The 11,369-nt window shown below is 32.5% G+C and overlaps 1 pseudogene; it reads left to right on the top strand.

Moving 5' to 3' along the window:
- The first annotated feature begins 354 nt into the window (after positions 1-354).
- On the top strand, positions 355-10,284 carry LOC130815578 (peptidyl-tRNA hydrolase, chloroplastic-like; annotated as a pseudogene).
- The last annotated feature ends 1,085 nt before the right edge of the window (positions 10,285-11,369 follow it).

Genomic DNA, 11,369 nt, shown 5'->3' with positions numbered 1-11,369 from the left:
TTGAGGAGCCGACGATGAATCATTCGTCGGAATACGAGATTTAAAGGCGATGATGCCTTGGATGAGTTTAGTTATTGTATTGTGCTTTATATTCCGTCACGCCCTCGATTTTTAGCGGAAATGCTGCCGAAATTTCTACTCACGTTTTAAAGTATTATTATTTTATTTATTTTATTTTAATGTGACACCCCAATTTTCTCCCGTCCTTTGTGGTTTTAGTTCCGTATAAGGAGTCGGAAATTTAGGGGTGTTACACAGCAGTAATGGGAAGAGAGACTTGACAGCAGGTTTTGCTGCTCTGGGATAGGTGTAAATGTGCGATTCTTGTACAATAAGTTGGTTGCTTCATTAAATATGAAGACGCTAGTTCTGACTAACCTGTGTCCATACACAGAGAAACAGCAGCAGCAGATAAGATTGATGTGTGTGCTAATGTCTAGTCTAAAGTTAAGAGTAGATGTGAAGGGTGTGGAGGCTAGGTTTGAGAACATACTGGAGGATAATAACATGTGTCTGTGCATACTCATGAGTACAATACACAGACAAACAATTGGGCTATGCTGTTCAAACACACACCACAACGTATAATTCTTGGAGATTCTACGGGTGTACTGGACCAAACCAGGTAAATATGGGTGTGTATATGTTTGTTTAAGATAGAACATGCACGACGTGTACAAAGGCAAAGCATATTCGTTTACAATACTACAAAAGAAGAGGATCATACATCAACATGTGTGACAGTGGAATAGGAATGAAAGAAGAATAAACATGGTTTGTTGGCGTAAAATTGTATTAGCTTCTCATGATTAGTGTAACAGTTGCTATTGTAATATTTTAGTCTGTAATATAATGTAGTGATTGATGTATTAGGGTGTGAATTTGAAACTTGTAATCATAGTCCTATCTCATTGATACTTTATCCGAATGGCTTTTTTCCCTTTTTGGAGTTATTTATATCGACTGTTTTGATTTCTCAATGTTACAGTTAGGGATGGTCATGAGGCGGGTGTAGAGCAGGTCCAGTGAAACTCGGACCCAAACCCATTAATTTTTAATGAATATCCAGCTCGAATCCAGACCATTAGGTCTGAAATTTTCATACCCGTACCCAGACCCGTCCGGTCTAATTGGTCTAGGGTCCTTAATGGGTCGAAAAAGGGTCTAAAAATGGGTCCTCAATCATTATAAAGCAAGAATGAAGCATTTTCTGAAAATATGACATGAAGAAGAAAGATGATCACAAAAATTTAGCAAAACAACATAAAAATAAAGCATGACAAGATTTGAAACCCAACAAGATGAAACCTATAAGATAACTGAGAAGATTTAAACCTCAAAAAGATTTACGGTCCATTTGGTAATCTATAATAAATGATGGGAATGGTAATAGAATGTTAGTGTAATTTTGGTAAGAATATCTATTGATAAATTTAATGACCATAATTATTCTCCTTCAACAAGCTCATTTTCTTCACAAAATACATTCTAATGCATTACCATTTAAACATGTGGTATTAGGTGGTGATTGAAAATTGTTGTTAAACTTAGCAAGTATCAATCAAGAACTCTCAATTTGATCTTGAAACATACACTCATTTATTAATTGGATTGGTTAAAATACAATGGGAGTTGGAGCTATCTATTTATACAAATGAATGTAGGAAGTTAAAGCTATATAATAGCTAATCAACATTTTGTTATATAAACATAATTTAGTTACAAGCATAACTAATTTTGTGTTTCTTGTTTATTCACATGGATTGCTTGGTAAGGCACACAGATTGCTGAGGTGGAGAATTGATCTTCTTATGACTTCTAACACCCCCATGATTATCTATTCAAAAATTCAAAATTATTTTCTTTTCACAAATTTATTTTAATGAAAATTAATAATTTAAATGAATAACTAATATGCTATTCGATACATATCCATTGCAATTAAAAGATATTACATATTTTAGATGATTGTATATGGTAAAAAGTTAGTAAATAAGGTAAAGTTTTAAAATCTTTTGTAACTAATCAAGTAAACAAATATAATCAGAAAGATATTACATGATATGTTAAAAAATGTTTTCCTAATAAGAAAATGAAAAGCGCGGGAAAATTTTTATTGTAAAGTCGACATGTGTCCTGTTCGTTTCTTCATTAGTATATTGTATAGATTCGCACAAGGAATGTTCACGAGAATTAAGAGATATAGAATCTTTGAGATAATTATTATATTATTTATTGAATAATAAATTTAATTGAGTAAAAGTGGGGATCATAAACATTAAAAAATATTAAAAGAAAGTTAGTGGAAAAAATATGGAGACTACAACTAATAATAAAATATTTTTATAAAATTAATAGGAAACATGTAAGGGTCATAAAAAATCAAAAATTTTAAAATTAAGTTAGTGGAACATATGTGTTGACCATAAGCATTATTAAAATATTAAAATAAGGATAAATAAAGTTATTTTTTTCTAAAATTTGTGATATAAATAAAATGATTGTTTATGAGAACAACAATTGAGACATCTCAAACTAACAAATGAAAACTTCTTTAAGAAACGAAAGGAGTATATTATATCAAAGAAGTTTGTAAAAAATATAGAATTAATTTTAGGGTCCAGGTCTTGGTCCATGGATCCGGTCTAGGGTTTGGGTTTAAAGGTCGAGTGTGAGTCCAAGTCTAGGTCTGAGGGTCTGGATTTGAACCTAGACCCTTTATTTAATTTTGGGATTTAGACCCGATTCGAATTCGATGGGTCTCAAAAAATGAGACCCAAACCTTAAAAAAGTGACGGGTCTGGGGCGAGTCCAATAGAGAGCCATGACCATTCCTAGTTACAGTGTGTTTGTATTAATAATATTCCCAATTTAAAAAAAAGTTTGTGTTTAGATTTTGAATTGAAGATCATGAAAATAGTTCTTGGCCCAATAATTCGTGGCTCGTAGTCGAGATTACCAATCCTTGTCACTGAAATAAAGGTGACCATTTATTAGATTCGTTATAAATCTGCATGTTTACCTTATATCATCATCATCATACCCAGTGTATCCCGCTCATTGAAAACTATGATCAAGGTTTGGGGAAGGAAGAAAGACGACAGCTCATACCCATAGAGGAGAGTGTGGTCAAAGAGTCCCTCGGCTCGAGAAAGGTTTTCAAAGGGAGAAAAACCTGCATCTTACAAATAGAATAAATAGAATACGTACAAATAACTAAAAATAAAGATAAAAATAAAGAAGAAGGTAAAGAACGATAATTAATTATTTTGTTTACAACTAGTTGTTAGTTGAATTTTGTGGAATTTTCATCAAATCCAAATGTATCCCTTAAGTCATTTAGCTGATTCAAAGCTAACTATCCTTGTGGATATGATCCCTTACTTTCCACTAACACTTGTTAATCGAGGTAGGATAGAAGTTTATGATCGTGTTTTCATAAAAACCATCTATAAAATAGTTTTTCAATTTTGACTTTCTGCATATGGGCGAGTGGATCCGGTATGCCCTATCCAAACCCTAATTATTTTTATTGGATCCAAAATCGAACCCGGATCCGTAGGTTTTGAAAATTTTGGAACAGGACCCAGACCCTTAGGGTCTGGCGGGTCTAAGATCTGGATCTGGTTTCAGTACAATTTTTGACCATTCGCATAAATTATTTAAACACTTTCGACTAACGAGGATCTTCTAATAATTTTTACTAATTGAACGAAATATATGAAGTTTTCCAACATTCAAGTTCTATAATGTAATATTTATCAAGTCTGTAATTTTAAAGTATAGATAAAACGACCACATTTTCAATTACATGAACCGACATAGTTGAAAATCACGTAATGTTCAAAAATAAAATAAAATTTCAAATCAAACAATTAAATACACATTATAGCTAATATATAATTTTTGAAAAAAATATGTAAATGGGACCATGGGTCGGAACTAGATCTCAAACATGTAAACCCGGACCCGGACCCTAAGGTCATGAACCCAGATCCGACCCGGATCCATAGGGTTCAAAAATACATGGACCCAGACACTTAAAATTAGGATTGGGTCGGATCTAGACCCTTAGGGTCCAAGACTTATGCCTATTCCTACCCATACCTATAGCCACCTAAAATTTACATACCCACCACCAACCCACCACCTATGGCGGGTAAAATTTTCATACTCATACTTGCCCATATGGGTATGCATTCAAACCAAGGTTGTTAGGATCAGGATTTTACGTAGGATCGTTGAGTGGGTAGATCGGGTTGTTCAAAACTACCCGACCCCCGACCCCCGACCTGCCTACCCGCTTCATAAATGGCGAGTCAAAAAATAAAAAAATTTGAAAATTCCTGGTCGGTTCATGGCTCGATTTCAAATTGATCGGGGTACCCGTTAATGACCCGCTTACTAGTTGATATATATAGTTATTTTTTCTTAGGGTTTTCGGTAGAAAAAATCAGTTTTCTAATTTCTTAACCTTGAGCGCCGTTTTCTTCAAGACTTGAACAGGTGCTAATCATCCTTAGTTCCTTTACATTTTCTCTGTCATTTTCTCAGTCATCACTCTCATCTTCCTTTACATCTATTTCTCAGCCAATCATCCTCTTCTTCGTAAGGTATGCTAATCTTCTTGTCTTTATTTCGTTTTTTCATGTTCTGATTTTCGTTTTTTTTACAGTTCTTGATTTTATTTCGATTGATTTTATTTAATTTCGTTTCGTATCAATTCACAACCGTTAACAGGTGCTGAAGTGCTGAAACATTCATATTTGCTTTGTTTGTTTGCGACTTTATGGTGGACTTTTGTTTAAAACTTTGCTTCGTTTGTTTGGGAGTTCATGGTGGACTATTAGTATTTTATGGTGGAATATGTTTTATTCGGGACTTTGAACAATATCGACATTATATATTGTTTTTGAGTTTTGAAAATTAGTATAATATTAGTTTTAAAATTTAAATTCTGCCTAAATCCGCCCGGAATTTTATAAAAAAACACTATAATTAAATTTGTTAAAATAAAATTTGCATCGATTTGACCAGATTTTTACTTGAAGTAATTTTTAATTCAATTTAAACTTAAACCTAAGTATTTTAGTATAAAGTCGAATAAAAAAATTAGTTTAGAACCAAACATAAATTCACATAAACTTCACTCTGTTCGTGTAAGCCTATCACGTGGTTGACCCGGGTTCGATCCTTGGGATCGGTGTAGGTTAATTTTTGTTGACTTTGTTTTTACCCGACGGCTGGGTTTAAGACTGAAGTGTTTTCCCATTTCAGCTGTGGCCAGTGGCTTTAAACGGTCGACAACGAGAACGTAATATTTAACTTCAAAAATTTTCCTGATTGACTTCCATTTCTTTAACAATGAAGAAAATTGGCACAATTGGAATTCTAATGCACATATCCTCTTTTAATTACTCTGATTATTTTCGTAGCAGTTGCTTTTCCTGAATTTATCCCTTTTCTATATTCCCCAAAACCCTAAAATTTGGTACTGTGTATCCCAATTTTATGCCCATAAATTCTCATCATCTGTTGTTGATAATTCAAATACAACGTCGTCTTCTATTAATGCTCCTCTGCAAATTAAGCCAAAGCCGAAGCCTTGGCTTCTTGTTGGGCTCGGAAATCCTAGGAAAAAGTACAACGCCACTCGCGATAATGTAACCTATTTCTTTCCCTAATTGAAAATTTTGATATTATTTATGTGTATTTGTAATATTTTGTTTAATTTTCATGCTATTATAGTGATGTTATATTGATACTTTGTGGGTTTAATGGTTTTGCATTAATTTTTTTTTTTGAATAAATGGTTTTGCATTATTTGATACTTTGTGAGTTTAGTTATTTTGCACAATGTGAATGCCTTTATTTCTTCTCTTTGATTTACATATGATGATTATTAGGTTGTATTTTTATAGAATCATAAATTATTTATACCCTCAAAATTTTGATCATTTTTTAATTATAGCTGCAAAGTTTAACATTATCAAGTTATAGTGACTATAAATTGAAAAATACAATAATTGTAATGATATTATCGAATTCCCGTTACTGATGTTTGAAATAACCCAAAAAATCGGTTTTTTAACCTTTGACAAGCCACTATTGAAGCTTCAAAGTGGATATGAGATAGATGGGAAAGAAGAGAAGATGAGTTAGATTCACTAGGTTGGTTAAAGGTCAAAGGTTTATATAGAGTTAAGTAGGTCATTTTAGCTTTTGATGATCGAAATCCGGTGAAATGGCTACAGTGGTTGCACTTTTCGATTTATAGTGGTTATAACTCGTAAATATTGATTATTTATGGCTATAATTAACAAATGACCTAAACTTTGCGGCTACAATGATTCTTTTTTATAATACATATTATCAACTGCGAATGACCTGAAAACTTCAACATTTTTGGTCAAGGACGTATATTGTAGTGGTATAAAATTCGTAATCTCTCTATCCCCTCGAAATGGCTACACAATTTTATCTTATTTTTGGGCAAAGAATTCAAAAGAATTGAAGTTTATGGAAGAAATGTGTAGTTCAGTTGAAGAGAAAGTGTGTTTGTAGATGAATTGAAAGAATGAGTTTGTGGATTATATCAAGATCGGAAATCTGAGTCCATTTTGCCAAATTTAGAAATGTCGTTCACTTAAGGAGACTACTCAAATGGTAAATGTAACAAGTTTAAGGGACATGGGAGGTTATGTAACCACAATTATCCTTATTTAAATGATAGCATTTCACTCATTTCGGCAACATAGTTCAATACTCCCTCCTATTCTAATCAAATGCTCCATTTAGTTTTGCACACTTGCCGATGCACTAGCTTAATTTTTATTATCTCTAATTGTGCATAATTAAAGATTATAAAAAGATTTTATTAATAAAATTTACTTTAAAATAATTCAAAAAAAAATCCCATTTGACTATATTTTAACTTATAGATCCAAAATAAAAAACAAACTAAGTGATTGGTTAATATTGTCAATAAACAAATAGAACATTTGGTTAAAATAGGAGGAGTTGTTTGTTATTGTAAATTTGCTAATCCTGCAATTTAAGAGTGAAGCAAGCCTATTATATAGGCCTAACCTGATCTACTAAATTTGCTAATCCTGCAATTTATGAGTGAGTTCGGGTTGAAACTTTTAACCCAATTAAATACATATATCCACCCAATATGATCAGTTTATTATATAAGTTAGGTTCAGTTTAAAATTTTAAACCTAAAGGAACCTGTATAACCCATTTATTTAATTGAGTTAGTTCTGAATTTGGTCAATCAGTATCACTTGAACTTAATTCATTTAATATTTTCATATTTTTTTGTAGTAAATAGAAAATAAAGAACCCGTGAATTAAAAGTTTGAAAATGTGATTTGAAAGATAAGATGTAGTTATTGTTTATCACTATTAGATGAAAAAATAAATAAATAAAACAAACTAAATTTGATTGTTGAATTGTGCCAAAAAATAAATAGGATATTTGATTAGAATAGGAGGGAGTTGTTTGTTAATGTACATTTGCTAATCCTGTAATTTAAGGGTAAGCAAGCATCCTGTATAGGCCAGGCGAAAGCTAACCGACTAGCTAACTCGACTTTAGGCTAGTGTGAAATGAATTAGTTTGGGTTGAAACTCTTGACCCATGTCAGTTTATTAAATAGGTTAGGTTCAGGTTATAATTCTAAACCAGAAAACCTTAACCCATTTAATTAATTTAGGTTTGACTCAAGTCAATCAGTATCACCTGAACTTAATTCATTTAATGCTTTTATACGTTTTAGAATGAATTGAAAATAAACAATTCGTAAACTAAAAGTTAAAAACTAGGTTTAAAAGATAAGATCCAGTTCTTGTTAAAAACTTTTAAATGATAAAAGCAAACTCTAAACATGTTAAATGGATTGAACTCAGGTCAGGGTTGTGATATTTACCCAATGAACTATATGAGTTGGTTTCGGGTCAAGAGGTTTTTGACCTGTATATATGTAACCCGAACACAGGCCTATTCCTGCAATCTTGTGATCTTGTCTTTGTTATTCCAAAGGAAAGATCGATGCATAGGACAACTGCCAGTTTTGTGCTATTGCGCGAGGAAGCTTTTAATGTTGTACAAATGTGGCTTCTCCCATGCTCACATATTTATAATTTTTTATCATTTTTCTTATTCATAGTATCTGATCCTTCATCAGTCTTGGAGGGAACTTTCTTTTTTGTTAGGCTCAATTTTTTGTGTTTTTCAGGTTGGATTTGAGATGGTGGACGCCATAGTAGAAGCGGAGGGGATATCTATGAATAGTGTTTCTTTTAAAGCTTTGTTTGGGAAAGGTTGGCCCCCTTGCGCCTTTCTTTTATGTATTATATAATCTTGATTTACATAGGAAACTTCTAAAGCAACAACTATGGAATCTAGATTACTCTCCCCTAGTTAAGGTATTAGAATGTGCTGTAATATCCTGAACTTTGTTTTTATCCAATGCATGTTAATCGTTAACTGATTCATTTTATTTGTGTTGCCCTCAGGTCATATTGTTAATGTTCCTGTTATCCTTTCCAAGCCGCAAACATTTATGAATGTTAGTGGTGAGTCTGTAAGTAGCTTTCCTTGGAAGTTCCATTACTGTTAGAAGCTAAAATGTTATTGTTCCCTGTTCTGGTTATGGTGATGTCAATTTATATGATTCTTTTGTAGGTTGGTCCTATGGTTTCTTATAATAAGATCCCACTGAATCAAGTGCTAGTGGTAATGTGATAACGTACATGTCTTGCTGAGTTGCCTATTGAATAAGTAATTTAAATAGATGCTCCTATTCTTACAAATTTATGATGATTTGGATTCGCCTTTTGTGAAATTGTGTTTGTTACCCAAAGGTGGTCATGGCGGACACAATGGGTAATTTCCCTTTTAATTGCTTTCTCTACTATGTTTAGTTGCTGACAATGGTGTCTGTGGTGGTATTTATTTTGGTCATGCTTTTAGTTCTTAGTTAGGATTATGTTTTGAGTTACATTCTGAACTAGTTATGTTTCTTTATGCTAATACATATATTGAATTTTCATTTTATTCAAAATATAAATTTGTTTGTGAACCATTAAGATTGCTTATAACCTTCTTTTTTGATGTGCTTGCAGGATGAGGAGTATTATTGATCATTTCAAAGGAAGCCGTGACTTTCCACATTTACGAATAGGTACTTAAGTATTAACATACTTCTATGATTGAAAGATTAATGTTTATTTTCATTCATTAGTATCATCAATCTCTGTGGATTTTTATTGCAGGAATTGGTCGGCCTCCTGGAAAGATGGACCTTGCAAATTTTGTTCTTCGTTAGTTTAGTAAACAAGAACGGGTAGAGGTATGTAGCCTGTGTTCTATTTGTTTTGAGCTCATGCACTAGCCACCTGGGAAAATGAGCTCTTTCTTCTTTATGAATATCGAATTTTTTGAAGTGAGGGCAAGTGTCTCACTTAAAACCCTAATCTATCTCTTTTTAATTTATTAAAACTAAATTCAAAAAAAATTAATTTAATATAATTATAAAATCTCTAAAATCATTAAAATATTAAATAATTACGTCGTTAAAATCTCGGGGTGTTACAACCTACTTATTGAATATATAATCAACTCAATGTCACGTCACCTGAGGATTGTCATATAATTGTTGCCAATGATAATTTCATCGAAGTGTAAAAAAGAATGTTACATGTATCTTTCTATAGCAATTAGATATTAGAACCATGAAAGTTTTCTGGTTTCTTACAAGCAAGTTATGTTGAGCTCACAAAGGTAGAAATTTTACTTGACCAATATTTCATTAGTTGTTCTCTTATAATGGAATCATACATCGTTTTTAAAATACTGGATGAGGCTTTTTAAAGAAAAATCAAATTGATTTATGATAGGAAGATGTAGGATTAAATCTTACATTTATAGACAATGATTATTAGGGATATTTAAGAAATTGACAAGGGGATGATGGTTTATACTATTTTCCGATCAAGCAAATCTCAAGTAATTGGGTTGCTTGCTTGGTTGTGCAAGCGTGTGCCATGTGCTCTAGGTCATTCACAACTTTAACTTTCCTTTTTCTTGCCATTTTTTTATATAAAACGTTGTACGTTCACATTTCACTAGCCTCCATGTCCCACATCTCAATCTCTCTTTTCATTCCTTAAATTACATTGTTAATCACTTTGCTGTTAACAACTGCTTTTTGTTAGTTACCTTTACTTAATTCCAATGCGTTGGATAAAGGGTCCAAGTTTGTGCCTTTTGCTTGATGTTGTCTAATATCCAGGTAGAGAATGTGATTTAGGTCGGTTTTCAAGCTAGAGGAAATTATGGGTGGCTGTATGTTATTGGACATTTGAAGGTTAAAGATAAAAGAAAATAGATGAAAGACATTTGTCATATATGGGATATAAGGGTATTATGGGGTATTATAGTATGTGTTAGTTAGCTAGTATATTCAAGAAAAGGATAATTAGTATTAATAAGGATGGGGGTACAGAATGATAGGAGAATTATATTGACATTTATTGAGTTTCATGCTCATGTCTTAGGAAAATGCAAGCCTCTCAAATGCTTTTGTTGCAATCAATCTATTATAATCTTGAGTTACAAAAATACATATCCATTTACATTCTCTCTTTAATCGTGCCATACTCACGATTCTTGCCATTTTGATACTGCTTTGCCTATCAACTAATAGTCCAACAATGACCTATGCAGTCTATTACACCATTATTCAGTTGTCTCGCCTATTTAAGTGTACTGGATTATGTACAATAATCTTATTAATGAATTTCTTCCATGATATTTGGGGAACTAATGACTCGTTTGGTTGATGGTATTAAATGGTGGAATAGATAGTGAAAATATAATATAATTTAGCTAGGAAAACAACTTAACATAGTTTATGATCATATGCTTGTTTTATTCTTATTAATTTTTTCTTCACAAAATCCATTCTCATCCATTACTTTTTGCAAAGGTGATATTTAGGTGAAAATCATAAGGGAAAATACATGTTTGAGGGGTAGAACTTATCACCACGGGAATGGCATAACAATTTTTTGAAAATTAAAACCAAAATTCATCATAAAGGCTCATGATTAGGTTTTTCCTCATTGTCTATTGACATCCAAAAGTAGTTCACTCTATGCTTGCTCCTGTACAAGATGGCCACGGTTCGGATAGGGACAGTTCCGGTTTAGGTTCCATCCGATTTCAATTTCTAAAAACTAAAACTCGAGCCAAACCGTTGGATTTTGGTTTCGGTCCGGTCTTTGTTCCGTACGGTTCCTTGGCAGTTTTTAGCAATTCAAATCCCGGGTTGGGGTTGGACGAGTCGGACCATCAGTTC

Source organism: Amaranthus tricolor, chromosome 6 (assembly GCF_026212465.1).
Source record: "Amaranthus tricolor cultivar Red isolate AtriRed21 chromosome 6, ASM2621246v1, whole genome shotgun sequence".
Lineage (NCBI taxonomy): Eukaryota > Viridiplantae > Streptophyta > Magnoliopsida > Caryophyllales > Amaranthaceae > Amaranthus > Amaranthus tricolor.
The sequence above is the reverse complement of the archived record's forward strand: the minus strand, read 5'-3'. Positions and strand labels throughout refer to the sequence as shown.